General features: G+C 31.8%; 1 long non-coding RNA gene across 2 annotated transcripts; it reads right to left on the minus strand.

Annotated features, from left to right (window-relative positions):
- Positions 1–790: 790 nt before the first annotated feature.
- LOC130940749 (uncharacterized) lies at positions 791–5,687 on the minus strand. 2 transcript variants are annotated; one of them, XR_009070396.1, is made up of 7 exons: positions 5,250–5,687; positions 4,585–4,731; positions 4,109–4,185; positions 3,921–3,969; positions 3,668–3,789; positions 2,252–2,321; positions 791–1,231 (listed from the first exon to the last, which is right to left on the minus strand). It is a non-coding gene; the product is annotated as an uncharacterized LOC130940749 (long non-coding RNA). The 2 variants fall into 2 exon arrangements; XR_009070397.1 differs by having other exon boundaries at positions 3,921–4,010.
- Positions 5,688–16,725: the final 11,038 nt, after the last annotated feature.

Here is a 16,725-nt window from a genome sequence, read left to right on the forward strand (position 1 = left end):
CCGAATCTTTGTATTTAGTAATGGACCTAAAACAATTAAGCTGTTGGCGCACAAATATATATATATTGGCTTTCCATGATACCCAACAAGTTAAGAACTAATCTATCGTGGATCTGAACTCCATTTAAGGATATGCAATTGACCAATGAATTGCTACACATACAAGACGAAATTCAATTTTTCGACATTTGTTTAAGTGGCTGAGTAGGTTAATCACTCGACCAACCCAAATTGATTTAGATATATTTAAAATTTTAAATTAGAAGTTTAGAACTATCTATATGTATTGATAAAAACTAAAAATATACTTACACAATCACTTATTATAGTATTTAAAATAATAAAAAAATAATTTCACACCTATTATAATATTTAACATAATAAAAAATAATTTATATATTGATAGTATAAAAATAAAAATATTTTATACTTACATATTTTAGTAAATAAAATATTTAAATAATTTAAAAATAAAAAATTCTAATATTAACTATAAGTTTATGTATCATTGTTGATTGAGCACGGACAAAATTTAGGACCAATACTTTTAGTAAAAGAAAAAATACTGGTCACTTAATATGAGACGAAAAATTAAATAAACCATTACAATTGTAGCAATTCATAATCGATCTCAATCATCATTAAAATAGAAACATATAATGAAAACATCATAACAAATATCCCAAATATATTAAATTATGCACAATGAAATAGCAAACATATAATAAATATATGTGAAAGAAGAAATTCTACTATTTATTTCAAAACAAGGCATCAAGTGTTACGAAAATCCTTATTAGATTGACTAAAAAACTAAAAAGAGTAAAGTTGTGTAATTGTGTTGATTTTTATAGTTATTGATGACATTACTATAGATAACTAAAGAATTAGAAATATAACTTTGTCTTTTTTATTTTCTTTTATTTTTTTTTTATCTGTTCTACTTTATTATATTGACTAGTAGGTAATTCGTGCATTTGCACGGTCTTAAATAAGATTCTTTTCTGTTAAATTTAATCTTAATAGTAGTACTCTAATTATTAATTAGTATCTGTAAATAATGCAGAGAGAATGACTAAATTAGTGATTCGATTGTTGATAATGACTAATTTGAATTATAATTCAAATCCTTCTCATTATAAAGTTATTGCTTATTTTTGGTAGTCAGAGCCTTACCATGTTATCCAGTACTGGGACTATGTAAAGATTTGACACTCTGATAAATAACATCCTGAGTAACATGGAGAAAATAAAAACATTCAATGCAATAAGATTGCCATCTATACAAAGAAATTAAACAACATTATTTAGTATCAATGACCACTGATACAATTCATTGATTATGCAATTTTTTAGGAATCACCTTATCCTGTGGATCTCAGACATATAGTGCTACTCAATGGGTTATTAACAAAAAGTTGTATTATAATAGAAAGAGATAAGTTAACACAAATAAAAGCAACTTACATTAATAGTTTCTATAAAGCTAAAAAAAATAATTGAAATTCACAGACTATACAAACTACGTGTATACCAAATGACTTGATCTGAGAACAGAAATTCAAGAAACATCTGTCATGGAATCATTTGAACTTGAAACAACATTATCCATAAAAAGAAAATATAGATAGAGGCCACAACTTTTTTTCAAAGGAATATGAAAATCATCACCAAGTAAATTAAATAACTACAGTCGGTATAAAAGAAGATTAAGTCAACAGAATGCCTTCAGATAGAAACAAATAAGAGGAGAAGGAAAAAAAATAGTTCAATAATTATAACCATATCTTTTGATCATAAATAGTAGCAGCATTTCTAAAAAGTGTACTAATGAAATATCACGGCAAATTCTATTAACAACGTGGAGGGATGTATTTAACTCGTATGCAATAATTCTTAGGTTTACCACAAACAATAGTTCCCGATTCATCAACTCAAATATGATTCTTAACTGAAAAAGTATAGTCATATAGAGAATGTGAAAGAAGAAAAAAAAAAACAAAAAGAAAATACTTAAATAGATAAAAAAAAGTGGAAGAAAATATAAGAAACACATCAATAAAGACCACATGCCTAATAAAATAATCACTTTGAAAATCAAAACATCAACAGAGATTAAAATTTTATCCGAATTTCAAACACTACGAAAACAATTCTAAACTTAAAAGCAAAAAAATAACTGAATTAAAATATTCAAGGAAGTCAAAAAAAGAAGGGAGTTGAAGAAGTGCAGTGATAGCCTTGAAATCACCTCAAATTTCTCTCTTATTATGGATGAAGCAGTGAGCTGAGAGATCACCATTGAAGGAAGTTACTCATGGCTGCAAAAGAGAAAGACAGAAGACTCAGACGCAAGTTAAAGAAGTATATTGCCTACTCTCTTTGACTAACCTACTGTCTTTGATTGAAATTTCTTATTTTTTAATATGCATTTACATTTTTTCGCAAAATCAAACAACTAAACTCATGAAAAACAAAAGAATAATCTTTTTTTAATAGCAAAGATTTCTTGTTATGACATGTGGAATTCATTAAAAGGGTCAAGATTAAATATGACAGTTCCTATAAAATTTTTTAAATCAAGCAGACTATAAATACAATCACATTAGTTGCAACAACATAACCGAATAAATAAATATGGCATATATATATATATATATATATATATATATATATTTGTTTATTAGATACAACCATGTGAATAATATAGTTTTATTTACTATGATCTTTTTTCTTTTTTTACCAACACCTAGCTAGTTACACCTACATATGGCATCTTATAAAAAAAAATAAAAAATTAAAATATTATAAATAGCTAAATCTTAGGAGATACATACAGTATATAAAAGAAAAAGACTATCATTTTTACCTTTAACCAGTTAATTATAGAGATTTTTTTTTCTTTTCTTTTAAAAGACATACATATCAAACTTTAACATAAAATAAAAAAAGATTGAAAATAAAAAGACTATTGTAAATTTGTAATACTTTTATTATAAATTTCAAAAATTAATATTTAATTATTTAAACATATTAAAAAATAGAACAATTCATCCAACTATACTCTTCTACATTTTCTTAATTGTTTGTCTAAATTGGCAGAGACTCTTCTTCTTGCCTTCTCTAGGCTTATATAAACGTTCTAGCTGAGCTTGCTCGATAGAGATTAATTATGAATAATATAATAGCTTAATTATGAATTTAAAGAGCAATGCTAGGCTGTTCAAACATTAATCTCAATGCCAGATCTTGGTCTTTTATATATATGGATCGTGTTAGCTATATAATTAGCTAATGAATTGAAAGTGCTCCAACACCATCCATTGTTGATGTAAGATGACTGCTAGCAATACCTAATAGGAGAAGTAAGGTCCATGTGTTCAGAGATTGACAACAAAGAACCCCCAAACTCAAAACAAACACAAAACATTACAACAAAATTTAACAGCAATAACAAAATTTCATATTGTAACATAAAGTTTGAGTGTGTAAAGACAGAATAAAAAAGGAAATCATGAAATTGAAGATGCAACTACTGCATATGCTATTACCAATTCATACAGTAAGCACACTCTTTTACAAACCAAAAACCTGTTGAGAGCCTTAGACACAAGCCATAACTTCTAAGAGAAACCCACACAAAAATAGTTCAGACATAGTCACTTACTTCCTGAAACAACTTGATATGTTACCGAAAGAGCTTTTCAGTGTCAGCTAGATCTAGATCAGGATTAGTGCACGTCCTTGAGGATCCTTTTTTAGCTTATGCTTAGATTCTGTCCATGGTGCCTAACAATAAGGGTAGCAATAAGTAAATAGCATAACATTTATTATTGTTATTGTGGGAGGTAACCTCGCATAATATATTCTTTACACTACCATTAAGTATTAGGTACTGTTATAATTTATATCAAACTTACCTCTCGGTTTTCACCATATATGTTATTCTCTATGTGACTAAGTATTGGACTGTCAATGAAAACAAAATCAACACCATCAGTATCCATGTCCTATAAAGTGAAAAAATAACAAATTACAAAGTCAAGGCAATAGCAATTACAAAAGTTACAAATTATAACTGATTAGAAATAGAGTGGCTGCTGCACACCTGACCATCTACTTTGTATCTTTTTTATACTCCTGTATCTTGTCCTTCAGTATAATTACCATATCGAGATGCTACAACTACAAAGAATAAAGAAAAGAAAGCAATAAGTTTTAAAAGAAAACATTCATAGAAAAGAACCTTAGAAACCATCAAAGTATTTTACCAGACTATATTGGATACAACATATTACTATAACTCTATGTCTGCCTAAGCCAAGGCCTTTGTTAAGGAACCAACAACATCTCCAAGTCTACATGTTACGTTCAGGTATGAGTCTGTAAATTACATAAGAACAAAATAGCACGCACTGAAGGACAACTACAGATAAAAAAATTTGGTCCATCAAAGAACATTAGTGGAAGAGTTTATGTGCACCTAGATCTAGATAATTTCCATCTCCATTTTAACTACATACCAAATGCATCCTAAAGATAACAATAACATTAATGGTACCATATATAGAATGAAAGTCATACATAAGGGTCTTTGGTTGTCTCCACAAGTAAAGCTTGAAAAGAAGTGATTGCCTATTTTCTTTGGATTTTCACCCACATCCTTTCCATTTCATGCTCTTCTCTTTCTTTCCTTTTCCAGAGCTCCCATTCTCTCCCCCTCAACTTATCCTGCAAATATGTTTCAATAATTTGAATATAATTAACATGTCAAAAAATTATTCAAAATAAATTGTTGAGTAAATGCCAGGATACAATTAAAGCAATAAATCAACACAAATAATAGATGCAAAATCAACGAATTATCAAGAAATGAGTTATATCTGCGATGTGTGACAGAAGCGCTAGAGAAACACATCTCTCACTATTTAGATTTACTTTATATGCTAATAAGTTAGCACTTTGAGTCTTTCTTTTCTCCTCATATTAGAGTATTTGAAGCTAATCATAATACTTAGAATGCTTATTTCTGAGCATCTAATGAGATAATTTTAACAATAACAAAACCATCTTAAAATTCCTAAATTAATAATAAATACGTTAAATATGAATCAATCCAAAAATAGTCAAATCACACTCAAAGTAACAAAACCAATTCATATGAACAAACTACAATGTCAAAAAAATTGATAACAACTTGAAACTAACAAAGTGTATTCAATTATAAGAGAAACAAAAAGTGTATAAACCAGCGTTCCCGAACAATAGGCTAGGGTCATTGAATGGAACAATGGGATTGGACCGCCAGTAGACATGGCGCTTTTCTTCAAAGAACTTAAAGAAAGTGTCCCTCACGTGCTTGGCCGGCCACTCCAGTTGGGAGAGTCAAAACCAGGCATCGCTGCAGTGACCACAACGGAAGTAGGAAGAGATTTGGCAGAGGAAGACACGACGGCACAGAAGGGTTTGAGAAGAGTGAATATGGAGCCATGGAGGGAAGAAAATGAGGACAAAACCTAGCTTCATATTTCCTAATCATCAAATTGGGTTCAAACAGAGAAAAAAGATATGAGAATTAGAAAAAGAAGCTCGTATTCCCTGTAAATTTCACCAACTCTGCTCTTTTTTCGAAATGCTAAAGCAAAATCACAAATTGATTTGAAATATTCACACTAAATACAATAAAATACATGTATCTATATCGATGAAAGTAATAAGAAGAGTTTCGGGTCTACTAAACTATGAAGGCGGATCCTCTCGATTGTTAAAAAAAATTGAAAATTAAAAAGTTTTTTATTATTTTTTTATATTTATTTTTGTCCCATTTATAAAATTAATAATAAAAAATTATATTTTATTTTCTCAATTGTTAAAAATAATTGAAAGAATCCATTTCCCTAAACTACACCTACGTATTTGGTAGGAAGCATCATTAAAAATTTGAAACATCATGCGTGACCTATAAACAAGCGAAGAATTTTGAATATTCACCTCACTGACCAATAAAAAAAATAGTGACGACTGTTGTGATAAGAATGGGACGTAGATGCTCATTCCTATATGGAACTCACATTCTCAAGAGAGAATGAATATTAAATACATGTTGAAAATAAAGACCCCATGCATGTATAAATAGGGGGTATGATATGAGACTTTACACATAACAATAATAAACAAATACTCTCTCTTTCTCTTTCTTACACTACAAATCAATTCTTTGCTTTATCTCTTTATATACTACTAATATAATATTAATATATTATCTTTATAGTAGTATAATAGTATTGCTAAATATTGATAGTAGTATTTTATTTATATTTTATTTTATTACCTCTTCCTTATTTATTTAGTTATTTTACAACACGTTATCAGCACGAGACTCTGATCAAATTTTTAGGAAGACTCAGGTAAAATTTTTTTATTATGTCGAAGCTCTCTCATCTTGAATTCAATGCTCTTGATAGATCTGGAAACAATTATTTATCATGGATATTAGATGCTGAAATCCATCTTGATTCAATGGATCTTGGAGATACCATTAAGGCTGAAAATAATGCATCCTAGAAGGATAAAGCCAAAGCCATGATTTTTCTTCGTCGTCATCTTGACGAGGGACTGAAAAATAAATATCTCACATTAAAAGATCCTGCAAATCTTTGGAAAGACCTTGAAGAAAGGTATAATTATCAGAAAACGGTGATACTTCCTCAAGCCCGATATGAATGGACGCATTTGCGTTTCCAAGATTTTAAATCTATAAATGAATATAATTCTGCAATGTTTCGAATCACCTCACGAATGAAATTGTGTGGGAAAAAATAACTGATCATGATATGTTGGAAAAAACTTTCTCAACCTTCCATGCCTCGAATGTGCTCCTGCAGCAGCAGTATCGAGAGAAAGGGTTTAAAAAATATTCTGAGTTAATTTCTTGCCTTCTTGTTGCTGAACGCAACAATGAGTTGCTATTGAAAAATCATGAAGCGCGCCCAGCTGGCGCCGCCCCATTTCCTGAAGTAAATGCGGCAAATTACCCCAGAAGAGGTAAATGGCAAGGTTTTAATAACAAGAAAAATTATGGAAGGAAAAGGAATTATATTCAAAAGAGAGGATCTCACCAGAAGTGGGATAAAGAAAGAAATATCGGGCAGAATAAATCAACAGAGGATAAGTGTTTCCGTTGTGGTGGAAAGGACCATTGGTCACGTACCTGCCGTACCCCAAGGCACCTAGTCGATCTTTACCAGGTATCATTGAAAAAGGATGACAAGGGAAAAGAATCAAATTTCGTTTCAAATGATGCTGAAAATTTCACCACTCATTATGATGTATCTGATTTCTTTGAGGATCCTGAAGGAAATATTGGTCATTTGATCAATGATGGAGTAGTTTAATATGTGATACTGTTAAGTATCCATGTAAATAAATAATGTAAAGAACTTATTGTTAAGTTTTATTTTCTATGTATTTAAGTTTCAAATATGATGTATATAAATAATGAAATATTAATGTTTATGAATTTTGAAATTATTAAATGTGTCATGTTTTAAAATAAAATTTTAGTATATGACATTATTTTTATGTACAATATTTCTTAGAAAAATAATTCCGATCAAGTATTCAATTTAACTGTACATGCTACTTATTTTATTATTATTTGTCTTTGAAGAGAATGGCAATGATATGTAATGAAGATGTATGCCTTGCGGATAGTGCAAGTTCGCACACTATTTTCAAAAATGATATATATTTTACCCATCTGGTGCCAAAAGAAGAATGTGTTAATACTATTATTGGCTCAGGCAATGTGATTGAAGGCTCCGGAAGAGCTATAATTTTATTTTCTGGAGGAACAAAATTCATAATAAATAATGCACTAATTTCTACCAAGTCTCGAAGAAACTTGTTGAGCTTTAAAGATATTCGCCGAAATGGATATCATATTGAGACTATGAATGAGGGAAGTCATGAGTATTTATGTATCACAACTCATGATTTAAATAAAAAGGTTATATTAGAAAAGTTACCCTCACTTTCATCTGGGTTGTATTAGACCAAGATTAGTGCAATTGAATCACATGCCACTGTAAACCAGAAGTTTACTAGCCCAAATGAATTCATAACTTGGCACGACCGTTTGGGTCATCCGGGAACAACCATGATGAGGAGAATTATTGAAAACTCTCATGGACATTCACTAAAGAACGAGAAGATTCTTAAATCTAGTGAATTTTGTTGTGCTGCATGTTCTCAGGAAAAGTTAATTTTAAGGCCATCACGAGTAAATATTGGATTTGAGTCCCCTGAATTCCTAGAAAGGATTCAAGGTGATATATGTGGACCTATTCATCCACCATGTGGATCTTTTAGATATTTTATGGTCCTAATAGACGCATCTTCGAGATGGTCACATGTGTGCTTATTATCTTCTCGCAACCTGGTGTTTGCGAGATTACTGGTTCAAATTATTCGATTAAAAATACAATTTCCAGAGAATCTAATCAAAGCAATTCGTCTTGATAATGCTAGTGAATTTACTTTCCAAGCTTTTGATGCTTATTGTATTACTAATGGTATAAGTGTTGAACATCCAGTAGCTCATGTTCATACACAAAATGGGTTAGCAGAATCACTTATTAAACGCCTCCAATTAATTTCTAGACCCTTACTTATGAGAACAAATCTCCCAATATCGGTTTGGGGGCATGCTATTTTACATGCTGCAGCACTTATTCGTTTGAGGCCAACGAGTTACCATCAGTTCTCTCCTATGCAATTAGCTTTTGGCCAGCAGCCAAATGTCTCCCATTTAAGAATATTTGGGTGTGCGATATATGTTCCCATTGCACCACCTAATCGCACCAAAATGGGACCCTAAAGAAAATTGGGGATATATGTTGGATATAATTCTCCCTCTATAGTGAGGTATCTTGAAATACAAACTGGAGATGTATTTAAAGTCCGGTTTGTGGATTGTCATTTTGATGAATCAAAATTTCCAACATTAGGGGGAGAGAATAAGCTTCCTGAAAAGGAACTTAACTGGAATGCATCATCGTTGATGCATTTAGATCCTCGATCAGGGCAATGTGAACTGGAAGTTCAAAAGATTATACATTTGTAAAGAATAGCAAATGAATTTCCTGATGCATTTTCCGATACAAAGAGGATAACTAAAGATTATATACCACTGGAAAATGCCCCAATTCGAATTGATGTCCCAGTAGGACAAGTAGCCACTGAAGCAAATTCACGCCAGAAGCGTGGCAGGCCTGTCGGTTCCAAAGACAAAAATCCTCGAAAGAGAAAAGAGGTAAATAATATTCCTGTTGAAAAAGACATAGTAGAGACACCTACAGTTGTCCAAAATTCTGATATAATCTTAACGCCAGAAGACGTTCAGGTACCTGAAAATTGTGAAAATGACGAGATCTCGATAAATTATGTCTTTACAGGAGAGAAATGGGACCGAAATAAAATAATTGCCAATAAAATATTTGCATATAATGTGGCATTGAATATCATGCATGAAAATAAGGATCTTGAGCCAAGATCAGTCGAAGAATGTCGACAAAGGAATGATTGGCCAAAATGGAAAGAAGCCATGAAGGCTGAATTAGACTCACTTGCGAAACGTGAAGTCTTTGGACCTGTAGTCCGTACACCAGAAGATGTAAAACCTGTTGGATATAAGTGGGTATTTGTGAGAAAACAAAATGAGAAAAATGAAGTTGTGCGCTATAAAGCCCGACTTGTGGCACAAGATTTTTCACAAAGGCCCGGTATAGATTATGAAGAAACGTATTCCCCTGTAGTGGATGCGATAACATTGCGTTATTTGGTCAGTTTAGCTGCATATCATAAACTGCATATGCATTTAATGGATGTGGTAACAACCTATTTATACGGCTCATTAGATCGGGATATCTATATGAAAGTCCCTGAAGGACTAAAGATATCTAAACCATCCAATGAATATTCGCAAGGGTTATACTCAGTCAAATTGCAAAGATCTTTATATGGTCTAAAGCAATCTGGACGAATGTGGTATAATCGTCTTACTGAGTATCTGGCCAAAAACGGATTCAAGAATGATGATATATGCCCATGTGTTTTCATAAAGAAAACTACATCTGGGTTCATTATAATTGCTGTGTACGTTGATGATTTAAATATCATTGGGACTCCTGAAGAGATTTCAACAATTATAAAAACTCTAAAAGAAGAGTTTGAGATGAAAGATCTTGGAAGAACTAAATTTTGTCTCGACTTGCAGATCGAGCATATAAAAAATAGGATCTTTATTCATCAAACAACATACACAGAAAAGATCTTGAAGAGATTTTATATGGATAAGTCACATCCCTTGAGTACCCCAATGATCGTAAGATCTTTGGATGTGGAGAAGGACCAATTCCGTCCTAAAGAAAAAAATGAAGATATCCTTGGTCCTGAAGTACCATATCTTAGTGCCATTGGAGCGCTAATGTATCTTGCTAATAATACACGACCCGATATATCATTTGCTGTGAATTTACTAGCAAGATATAGTTCCTCTCCAACCAGAAGACATTGGAGTGGAATCAAACAGATCTTTCGATATCTTCATGGAACGGTTGATATGGGATTGTTTTATCCATACGGATCCAAGTCACAACTAATTGGCTATGCAGATGCCGGATACTTGTCTGATCCACACAAAGGGAGATCTCAAACAGGATACCTGTTCACATATGGTGGTACAGCTATATCATGGAGGTCCACGAAACAGACGATAGCAGCAACCTCCTCTAATCATGCAGAAATACTAGTGATTCATGAAGCAAGTCGCGAGTGTTTTTGGCTCAAGAATTTGATCCAATATATCCTGTCATCATACGGACTAATTGATCATAAAATAGCTCCAACTGTCCTGTTTGAAGATAATACAGCATGCATTACTCAACTTAAATGCGGATACATTAAAGGTGATAGAACAAAGCATATTTCTCCCAAATTCTTTTTCACTCATGATCTTCAAAATCAGGGGACAATTGATGTCCAACAGATCCGCTCAAGTGATAATCTGGCAGATTTGTTCACAAAGTCACTCCCAAAATCCTCCTTTGAAAGATTGGTACATGAGATTGGGATGCGCCGATTTCAAGACATTAAATGAGGTTGACAAGAGGGGGAGACTGTACTCTTTTTTCCTTAGTCAGGTTTTTTTCCATTGGGTTTTTCTTTACAAGGTTTTTAATGAGGCAGTCCCCGTCACAAAGGATATTGTACTCTTTTTTCTTCACTAAAGTTTTTTCCACTGGATTTTCTTTAGTAAGGTTTTAATGAGGCATATTCCTAAATGGGCATCCAAGAGGGAGTGTTGTGATAAGAATGGGACGTGGATGCCCATTCCTATATGAAACTCACATTCTCAAGAGAGAATGAATATTAAATGCATGTTGAAAATAAAGACCCCATGCATGTATAAATAGGGGATATGATACGAGACTTTACACACAACAATAATAAACAAATACTCTCTCTTTCTCTTTCTTACACTACAAATCAATTCTTTGCTTTATCTCTTTATATACTACTAATATAATATTAATATATTATCTTTATAATAGTATAATAGTATTGCTAAATATTTATCAATTCTTTGCTTTATCTCTTTAACTATTGAACTATCTTTTAACTAATCTAACTTTTTAGTTGAATTCTCTCTATTTTATTTTTCTTAAACGTATCTCCGGCATATAGAGAAAAAAATTGCTATTTAAAAACTAATCATAGAAATGATTGAATTTACCATTTCTTTATCTATTTTTATTTTATATATTACGTTAATTTTCAATTCAATACACTTTCATAAAGAGAGAGGATAAATGCTTTAAAATAACAAGAAAAAATAGTGGTAAAAAAGATTACAGTAGTAAAAGCCACTAAAGTTTTTAGTTTATAATTAGAAAAAATTATTTTTGTTATTAATAATCTGATAGAAAAAGGCATAATTAAAAAAAATCTGAAATGTAGCTTTAACAATGGTTATGGCCGTGGAGGATTTTTCTAAAGGAATTTTTTGGCCATAATAATAATATAAATGCATTGATCTGCTATAAATTTATATGACTATGTTCTAAATAAAGTTAATATTCATGTCTGATAAATTTTTATATTATTTGTATTGATCATGAATTTATGTTACTAGCCTATTGGTTCAATTTAATTCAATATTTGTTTTTCAATTGTTAAACCTTGAAAAAAATATAAAGATATTTATGGTTTGTTATTATAAATATTGTCCTAAATTATATATATATATATATATATATATATATATATCTTTTGTTTCGACTGATAAAAAATTAATCTGTTGAAAAATTTAAATTTTTGACAATTGTATTACTATAAGAATCACTTTTAGCAGTAATTTATTTTATTTTTAGTAGTAATAAAAATAGTCATAAAATTTATCAATAATTAAACATTAATCATCTTATATTTTATCGTCAAAAAATTTTGGCAGTAATTATATAATTGCTAATAAAGATTTTTTTAATAGCTACAAAAATATATAATTATCATTATAACATATATTAATAACGATAAATTTAAATTTATTGCAAAAAAATAACTTAAATTGTTTTTATATAAGAAATCATGCACTATAACAAAATCTTAACTTTATGTCATTAAACGGGTCAACTAGATACAGTGGAGTTAATAATTACTTAATTAGACTTGTTTTTTAGAGGGTTAAAGTCAAGAATTATTCAATGACAAATAATGAGATATGAATTTATGATACTGTTGTTAAAATATAATTTTAAATTTTTTTATAGAAAAAATAATCAATTAAAATACTAACGAATATATATATATATATATATATATATATATATATGATTTTTTATTTTTAAATACTAACGAGTATATACTTTTTTATATTTATTTATTTTTTAGTTTTTATATCTGAGATGTATAATGATAGTATAAAAATATAAATATTTGACACATTGTATATTTTAATAAATAAAATATTTAAATAATTTAAAAATAAAAAATCCTAATATTAATTATGAGTTTATTTATCATTGGTGATTGAGCACAAACAAAATTTAGGGCCAATATATAAGACTCCAGATTTTAGAAATTTAATAATAAATTATTTATGGTTTATTTTATTTATTTAAAGAGATATTTTTAGAGACTTTTATATTAATTTAATATTTTGATGTTGAATTAATTTTGAAAATATAAAAAATTAATTTAATTATTTCTAATTTTTATTTAATTAGTAGTTATTTGAATATAATTTGTACATTGATGAACAAATAGTACTTTCTTTAAAGATAATTTTATTGGATTAAAATTAATTTTTAATACTATCTTATACTCTAATTATATTATTGATTGTCCCCAAAATGAAACCCTAATTTTTCCAATCCTCTCACCACCACACCGCTACCCATTTCTTCCAGAACCATGAAAGCCAACAAATCCCCTTCCAACATAACATATGCTTCAGGGAAATCAGAGAGGAAAGGTGACAAATCAAAGCCTGAACCAACGAAGGAGAAGAGAGAGAGGGGAGGAGTCGCTGGCTAAGCTTGTTACCACACCGTCCAACCCGTACCGCCATCGCACCGCGCCACGCCCTGGAGCTTATCGTCGAACCACGCGTTGCCGCCATCCCTGCGTCGCCATTGCGTCTCCAATAAGAATCAGGTCGCCGAGGAGCAGAAGAGAAAGAGAGATCAACAGAGAAGGGGAAGGAAGCTATGTCCTCGCCACACTTGCATGCTGTTGCCGCTTTTCCACATTGCCACCGTCGCGTCTCACCGCCATTGAAGGAGCCATCGTTGAGAGGAAGCCCGTCGCTGTCATCCGTGCCTCTATCACCGCTGTGCGTTGCCGTTCAGGGAAGAGAGAGAAGATGTGTGAATTATGGACGCACAGGGAAAGAAGAGCGCCGCCGTTCGCCACTGCTGCTATTGGAGGTTGCGCCGCCGCACCTCTGGCTACCGAAACTTCCACCGAATCTACCGCTAGCTGGATTAGTTGTTTCTTCTTAGTTGCAGTAAGCGTTTCCGTTCTGAAAACCCCTTTTAGCAACTATTCTGTTAACTTATGCTAAGGTTCTTGCGACGTTAATGCCTTAGGGTCGAATCTCGATTGCATGTTGGTGATTTTAAGTTGCTGTTGTGGCTGTGGATATAGTGGAGCTGTGGTTGCGGCTGCCACTGAGTGTGGGCTGAGAGAAAATGGTTTCTTTGCGAGTTTCAATGAGCTGAGGTAGGGGCTGTTTCTTAAACTTAATTTACTACTAAGAATTGTTTTAAGTCGATATTAATAAGAAAAATATATTTTTGTGATTTTGCAAGTTTTAAGAATTGAACTGAGTTGCCTGGAATGAATGTAAATGCTAGTTTGAATAGTTTATTAATTGATTGAAGATGCTTAGTTGGGTGTTGTACTTGGTTTAAGGTTGTTATGATGATGATCGAATTGTGATTATTTCTAAATGTTGAGATTGAGTTTTGATGGTGAATTGTTTTGATTTGGGTCAGAGACCAAGATTTGGTTATGTTTGAGCCGGAGGCCATGATTAACTGGATTAGAGACAAGTTTTGATTAAAATGTTATCTTACATGGAATTTTTTTGTGAGAGATACAAATTTTAGATTTGAATAATAAGTTGATAATCACTATGTTTTGAAAATAGTTTTAATTACAATATCTTTTTACGACAATTCTTAAAAATCCTCTATTGAGAACCCTTTCGAGGACGATGTTCTCACTCCCCTACATACTTTCTTTTCAGGAAACAGACGAAGACGCTTATGAAGAATTTGTTTGTTTGTTTAACTTATGCGATATAGATGTATTAGTTTAGCTATTATTATTTTTCTCTCGCCATTAATATTATAATTTTGTAAGAGGGATATGAGTTATATGATTTGTATGTATCTAATATGTATAAGTTACTTGAGTAAGAAGTTTTGCTTATGTATATGCTTGTTTATTTTATTGTAAAAGTATTTTTCCGGTTTTTCAAATAAAATAGCAACACGGTTTTGAGTCAAAGGCTCATATTTTATTATTAAGTACATGAAGTCGTCGTGATACCTCTTGCTATCAGAGTGGCGCAACTGGAAGCGTGATATTCTGATGGTGAGGGTGTTACATTATGGTATCAGAGCAGTTCGTTCCTGTTAGAGCCTTGGGAATGGACTGACTATGCTTTATTGCATACTCTGAGTGTCTGTCATGCTTTGTGACTTGTTCTGTTAACAAGAGTTTGAGTTTTATATGCATGATTGTCTGATGATTAAAGTTGTTAGTCTATCATTGCATACTTCCTAGTATTAAGTTTGGCCGGCTTAATACTAGTGATTTATGTATATGGGAACACTAATGGGTTGTCATGGACGAAATAGAACTAATAGATAACGACTGTCGCAAGGTTTGGGAAACGTTAGAGGTTGCATCTCGAGGTTACTTGATTGCGTATCTTGTTCTTTCATGGTTTACATTGAAATCCTTGTTTCAGATTTCTTTCTTGAAAAAAAAATTGATTCTTCTCCAACCCTGTCCTTTTTCATATGCATTTCCGTTGATCTTAACTGCATATGCCTGCTTAGATTCTTTGTTCTTCTACCTTTCTTGAATGTAATTGGTTCTTTTATTTCAAGTCCCACCTCTAATGCATATCCTTTCTTGTTTGTGTTCTTCGGTGTTTGCTTGTATCCTTTTGGGTAAGCTCGAGATTAATTTAATACCACGTGTGATCTTTAGGCACAACAAGCGAAACATTAATCCTTTAAGATGTTGTTCATGGATGGTTGGAAAGGTCAAGTTCTTAAGTGCGTTGTATCATAGGAAGCTGTGAGGTTTTAGTTTTCACACAAAAGAGCTTTGTGAATGTTAGACTTGCTGTAACACCCTAATTACCCTAAGCCTTACTTTGCAAGGTTATGACAGTTCTTGTAAGAACCACAACTAACCAACCAGTTAATTAAGTGATTATATTGCCCGAATTAGATTCCAAAAAGTTAAAGAGAGAATTTGAGGATTTAAAGGTGATTTTTGGACTCAGTAGGTCTTTCTAAGTCAAAAAATGTGTTTTCTACGAAAAATCGTAAAAAATCGTGAACTGGCAATTGAACCGGTTCAAGTCCGCCCGGTACCGCATGAGAAAAAGTGAAAACCGTCAAAAACCTTAGAAAAATATTAAAAGTTGAAAACCGGCGTTAATTTTAAAGGTTTGGCCCAAAGTTAGGCCAAACGGGTTAAAAACGCTAACGGGTTGGACTGGGCCCAAGTTGGGCCCAAGCCCAACATATATAAGGTTCATTTAATGAACCCTCACCTCATAAACACACACACACTTCAGATTTGAAAGAGGGAAGGAGAGGAAGAAGAGAACACTATTCACACCTCTCTTCTCTTCGCGATATCTCGAGCTACGGTGCTCTGATTTACGTGCTGTCAGCGGCTACACGTTCCTTGCGAAGAGCTCTACAAAACCCATATGAGAAACATGTAAGGTAAGCTCAAAATTTTCCCAGTTCTTCTCTCCAAAATTTCGGGTTAGTAGGGCTTTGGGTTAAATGAGTTTTTGTGATTTTGAATGTTTAGGTTCACTTTAATCCTTGCTTAGCATTGGGTTTTGGCTTCCAAAGCTATTGAGAAAGGTAAGAGCTCTTGAACCCTTGTAAAATTTTAAGTGTGATAAAC

Source organism: Arachis stenosperma, chromosome 7 (assembly GCF_014773155.1).
Source record: "Arachis stenosperma cultivar V10309 chromosome 7, arast.V10309.gnm1.PFL2, whole genome shotgun sequence".
Classification (NCBI taxonomy): Eukaryota; Viridiplantae; Streptophyta; class Magnoliopsida; order Fabales; family Fabaceae; genus Arachis; species Arachis stenosperma.